This window comes from Callospermophilus lateralis, chromosome 2, assembly GCF_048772815.1.
Source record: "Callospermophilus lateralis isolate mCalLat2 chromosome 2, mCalLat2.hap1, whole genome shotgun sequence".
Classification (NCBI taxonomy): domain Eukaryota; kingdom Metazoa; phylum Chordata; class Mammalia; order Rodentia; family Sciuridae; genus Callospermophilus; species Callospermophilus lateralis.
The window spans coordinates 150841093-150846967 of record NC_135306.1 but is presented as its reverse complement, the minus strand read 5'-3'; the positions used below and the strand labels follow the sequence as shown (position 1 = coordinate 150846967).

Below are 5875 nucleotides of genomic sequence, written 5' to 3'. Positions count from 1 at the left end.
ATCCTCAGGAGGCAATCAGGTCAGTGATCAGCACTGGGCTGGAAGTGAAGGATGTGGGTTCCAGCTTCAGCTCAGGTACCTAGTGGTAAGTTACTCAGCCTCCATTTCTTCAAAATGACAGTCCTGCCATTCTCTTGAGGATTGGGGAGTTAATGTAGGATGAATAAGCACAGAACCATGACGACTTGGGAAGCACAGGCAGAGGAGAAGGCACTGAAACGGAAGTGCTACCAAAGGCTACCATGGAGGTGCATGGAAAATGCAAAGGGCTATGTACATGGATTGGATGGAGGTTAAGCAATGCCGAGGGTTGATCTGGAATTGCTATAAAATAGTGGCCCAAAGAGGAAAATTGTGGGAAAGGCCATGATTGAGATCAGGCAAAATTTGGATTATGCTCCAATATTAGTATGGAGACTGGGTTGATCCTTAGAAGTTCTACACAATCTGTGATGGCTTTATTGTCCCTGATAGCACCAGTCACCAGATTTTCCCTTAGGACAACAAAACCTGAGAGGAGACTCTCAGAGGCTCCACAGAGGGGTTGGAGAGTCTGTTTGGCTTTGCTTCCTAAAGAACCTTGTATGTCATATTAACAGGTGGGCTTGTGAGTATCTTCTGGCTCTCTGGTAAAAGCCTTAAAAGCTTCCCCCAAGACCCAAGATCAGTTAAAATTGTCAACTGAGACCATATAGTTTTTCAAATCTCACAATTTCAAAGTGTAAAATATCTCCAAGTTACACAAGCAAAAATTGGGCAAGAAAGTTAGTTTCTATGATTCACTCCACATTTTGCAAGCTTTAAACATTTCATCAAAACCCAGATTCTGAAGCTACCATAGCTCCTTAAGACAAAAACAGTCTTGAAAATGGATGATAAACCAGAGAATACTATAAGACTAGATTTTCTCCCCTCAGTATTAGGGTTTGAACCCAAAACCTCACACATGCTAGGCAAATACTCTACCACTGAGCTATATCCCCAGCCACTCCAGGACCAGATTTTAAGTAAATTACCTCTTATGTCAATATATGAAACCCACTTATTTACTTTTTTTTTTAAGTGTAAAAGAGAATTTATTTAATTGAAAAGAAAAGAGACAGAACTCCTGCAGGATGAGAGGGGACCTGATAGAAATTGTCTCATTTACTCTTTTTAAAAATTTGTTCTTCATAGTTATACACAGCAGTAGAGTCAATTTTGGCCTCAATTATTCTTTTTTGAGGAAAATAATTTAGTTCTTTATTATTTATTGGGATGTGGACGTGCAGCACTCTTTGTAAAAAAGAAAAATCAGGCTTAATGCATCTTAAAATTTGGAATTAAATGAGTTAAGTCTATATGATAAAGATTCTCTATTAAAAAAGAAGATGTTTTATAACATTTAGTCTGAAGAGTGATAGGTAAGTTATTACTGTTCTTGAAATAAAAAAAGCCAAATAGCTTGGAGGATATTTTTTATATAATTAATTCAGCATATACAAAAACATCATCCTACCAAAAAGACAGCATACGAGAGGGCCATGTGACACTGCCAAGATCATTAGTCAACAGGAGGTAAATATGGGCAATTTCAGGATTTAAGCATTGGATAAATTGTTGAATGAGATAATTAGTGTTGGTCCACATTTACTCTTGATAGCTTTTCCAATGGAATTTCTTTGCTACTCTGAAACCACATTGTGTCCTGAATATACCAGTAAAAGGTACTTCTGTAGTAAAGCCGTTTTCCTAAATTACATGCCAAGACTTAAAAAGTCTCAATACAACCAGACCAGTCTCTACCCTGTGTGAGAGCAAAGCAGGATATGTTGCTGTCCTTGTGCAACAGCCATTGAGGCCCAGTGCAGCAGGAGTCTTCTAGCAGAAGCAGACACTAGCATGACTGTGCTGACACCACACACCAATGACAACTGTTGTACAAGGTTGTCCTCTACATGGCAATCAAGACCTAGAGTCTGGTCCCTGTGAGCCTCGGGGTACCCTGGACCAGCACACTCTTCCCTGTGGTCTAGGTGCACCATGTCTCTCTTGCTTCTATGCTTATACCCGGCTGCTCCTTTTGTCTGTCCTGCTCTGTTCCAGCTTTCCTATCTGATGAATGGATTAGATTATTATAGGTATAAAAGTCTAGTTTCAGTCTTGTTTCTATGGGCAAGAGACCATCTGAGTCTCAGTTTTCTTTCTTTCTTTTTTTTCTACCAGAACATAAGTGCCATAAAGACAGATTTTTGTCTGTTTTGATCAGTGCTACATCACAGGGCCTAAAAAGAGCAAAGTATTTGTATAAAGAGATGCTCAAGTAATTGTTTGTTGAATAAATGGTGTTTTCTGATAATATCTTCTTTGTAGGGTTATTGAAGAGATTGAAATGAACAAAGAAGCAGTAGCTTCTCATGACTTGTGGCCCAGCTCTCTTTCTCAGACCACTGGCAATGAGCCAGTTGCTTCTTCCTTTCATTAAGACTCCATGAGTCCATCACACACTGACTACCATGGTGCTCTAGCTCACTGCTAGTCCTTATGAGTTCCCTATTAGAATGACTTAAGGCGGGGACTGTATTTCTCACTTATTCCAACTATAGGCAGCAAGTGGTCAGTCAATGGCTATTAAATATATGCAAGGTCTCACAATGTCTCCTTAAGTCCTAATATGTTTCAGTCTGTTACAGAACTCCATAGCAAACTGTGAGCTATTATAAAGTAGAAGATAATGAAAGAACACTTTTGTGTTGTTGCAGTACTGGGGATCAAACCTAGGGCCTCACACATTGCTAGGTAGGCACTCTACCACTGAACTATATCCCAAACCCTGAAAGAATATTTTGTATCTAAAACATTTTCTATATTGTGGCTCATTTCCTTAGGGTGGATATTAATAAGGTTAAAAGTTATGAATACTTTTAAAGCTTTTGAATCTGAATATTAAATATAGCTTTTCTGTGTTCTCACCAGGTTCATCTAGTCCTTTTTTATTGGTGTAGGCCACAGAAATCATGATTAGGCTCAAAGTCAGTCTCTTTCTCTTTTTTCCATTCATTCATTCATTGCAATGGAGTTTTGCTATGAGGATGGCCTTGAATACCCCGGTTTCAAGCCATCTTCCTCCTGCTTCAGCATTCCAAGTAGTTGGGACTATGGGCCTGGGCCACTGTGCCCAGCTGATCTCTCTATTCTAATTTATCCTCCTGAGTTTCTACACAAAGACCAAAGTTATCTCCTTAAAGTCCAGAATAAAAACCGAACTCCTGAGCCTAGTATACAAGGCCCTTTATTATCTGACAGCAAATGCCTTTAGATCTTCTGTTACTCCCCACCTCTCAGCGCTCCTACACATCCAAAAGTAAACTGTTCTCAACACCCTATCCTCTCATCCCAGTTTCCATATCTGCTGTTCCCTTTGCTTAGAAGGATCCTTCCTTTCCCTATCTTCTCTCTCTACCTAGAAAAGTCTAGATTATGATTTAATTTAAATGCCATCTTGTCTGTAAAATTTATTTAACTACTGCATAGTCTGTCTATTCCTGGAAGGCAGGGATAGTGTCATATTAATTCTTATATCACAAAAGTTATCACATATTGTGCACTCAGTTTTAGCTCATGATTAACTGACTAAATAGATTCTGGTTTTTTTTTTTGTATTGAGGATTGAACCCAGGGGCGCTTCACTACTAAGCCACATCCCCAGCCCCTTTTTATATTTTGTTTCGAGATAGGGTCTCACTGAGTTGCTTAGGGCCTTGCTAATTACTGAGGATGGCTTTGAACTCATGATCCTCCTGCCTCAGTCTCCTGAACTGCTGGGATTACAGGCATGCACCACTGCACTCAGCCCTAAATAGATTCTGATAGTCTGGTTTCACAGAGACGTATCTGGGATAGATCAATGGAGGTACTGTGATAGATCAATGGGTGAATGTGAGCTGTTTTTTTTTTAATATTTATTTTTTAATTGTAGTTGGACACAATATCTTTATTTTATTTATTTATTTTTATGTGGTGCTAAGGATTAAACCCAGGTCTTGCACGTGCTAGGTGAGCGTTCTGCCACTGAGCCACAACCCCAGCCTGAATGTGAGCTGTTTAAAACAATTTAGACACTTAGAACTCTCTCCATCTAAGGACCTTAATTAGTTTTGAAACTTTCATGTAAATATAACAAGGAGAGGTGATATCAGAAAACATTCTGAACCCTAGTTTAAAAATATCCTGTAAAATATCCCCAAATTTCTTAGAAGATGATTTCAAAATTTCAAAACATTATCAAAACAATGTACACTAGGAAAAAACCCTAACTTTTTAAAGAAAACAGCAAGTATTATGAATTTAAATATAATGAAATGATGTTAAACTCAAAAAACCCAGGAATAGCTGATACTGAAAAGTATATAATGCCAGCTTTTGGCAACACAGGACTGGGGAGTGGAGTGAGAGTGCCCAGTGTATGACAGTTAAAGAGTCTCTCAGAACAGTCCCTCTGTTGTTATTCCTTAGCATTAACCTTTTCCCCTTGCTTTCTCTATCAGTATAGGGGCCAGAAAAGGATTCATTTGCTCATGCCTTCCTTACATCATTCATTTATTAATTTCACAATTATTAATCCAAGACCCACTGTGTGCCAGGCATTGTCCCAGGAGCTCATGACACAGAAAAGGTACAGACACAAAGTTTATACTTTCATAAGCCTTTAATGGGGAACCAGGCAAAGAAATATGAAGACAAGTAAGACTTAATCTGGCTGGCACTAAGAGCTATACAGTCATGTACCACATAATGACATTTTGGTCAACACTGGATCACACATATATGGTGGTCCCATAAAATTATAATGGAGATGAAAAATTAAAAAACAGCATTGTAGCCATCATGATGTCACAGTATAACATATTATTCATATGTCTGTGGCATCATTAGTGTAAACAAATCCACCGTGCTGCCAATCATATATATGTACAGCACACATAATTATGTATAGTATATAATATTTGATAATGATAATAAACAACTAGGTATTAGTTTATATTTAATATACTTTTAATCATTATTTTGGTGTGTAATCTCTACTTACTAAAAAAACAAGTTTACTGTAAAACAATTTATGCTGGCCAACAGTAGCCTTGTACATGTCATGTTTATTGCATCTTTGGATTGCATGAGTTTATCTTGTGCTTGATTTAATCTCATGTTGTTTTGTTCGTCATGGTCTGATGAACAGAAATAATATATCTCTACCACACAGGCTAGGTGTCTATTAGGCTATACCATCTAGATTCGTATAAACTCACTCTACAATGTTTGAATGACGATAAAGTCACCAAATGCTGCATTTCTCAGATCATATTCCCGTAGTTGAGTGAGAGATGACAGTATGGTGAACAAAACAGTGTTATGGGATAGAGTAGTAAAGAGCTGGCTATGTGTTTAGGTGGCTGAGGTGACCTTTGGAGGCTATTTGAGTTGAACTACAATGAAGATAAGGGCAGTCAACAGAGATATGGGGAGACACAGTTCTAATCAGAGGGAACAACAAGTGCAAAGATGTGTACTCAGGAAGGAACCTGGTACTTTTGAAGCCAGAAAGGCAGCCAGAATGGCCAGTGTACTGAGTGTGTGAAGTGGAGGAATGGCCTGACATAAAGCTGGGGAGAATGCCTGGATTCCCATCAGGCTAGACATTACGGATTCCAGTGAAGAGTTCGGGCTGGGAAGGGTTTTTTAGGAAAAGGAATGGAATTAACATTTAAAGCTTAAAAAGGGTTTTTTTAGAAAAGGGGATGGAATTAACTCCTTTATGTGTAAAAAATAATTCTAGCTGGAAAATGGATCGTTGGGAAGCTAGTGTCAAAGAAGCCTAATTATGAGGGCTCATCCCCAT

The 5875-nt window shown here is 38.5% G+C and overlaps 1 protein-coding gene across 2 annotated transcripts in view; it reads right to left on the bottom strand.

Moving 5' to 3' along the window:
* Positions 1-5875, bottom strand: part of Fchsd2 (FCH and double SH3 domains 2) — a 241908-nt gene that overhangs the window by 6871 nt on the left and 229162 nt on the right. The window lies entirely within an intron of this gene.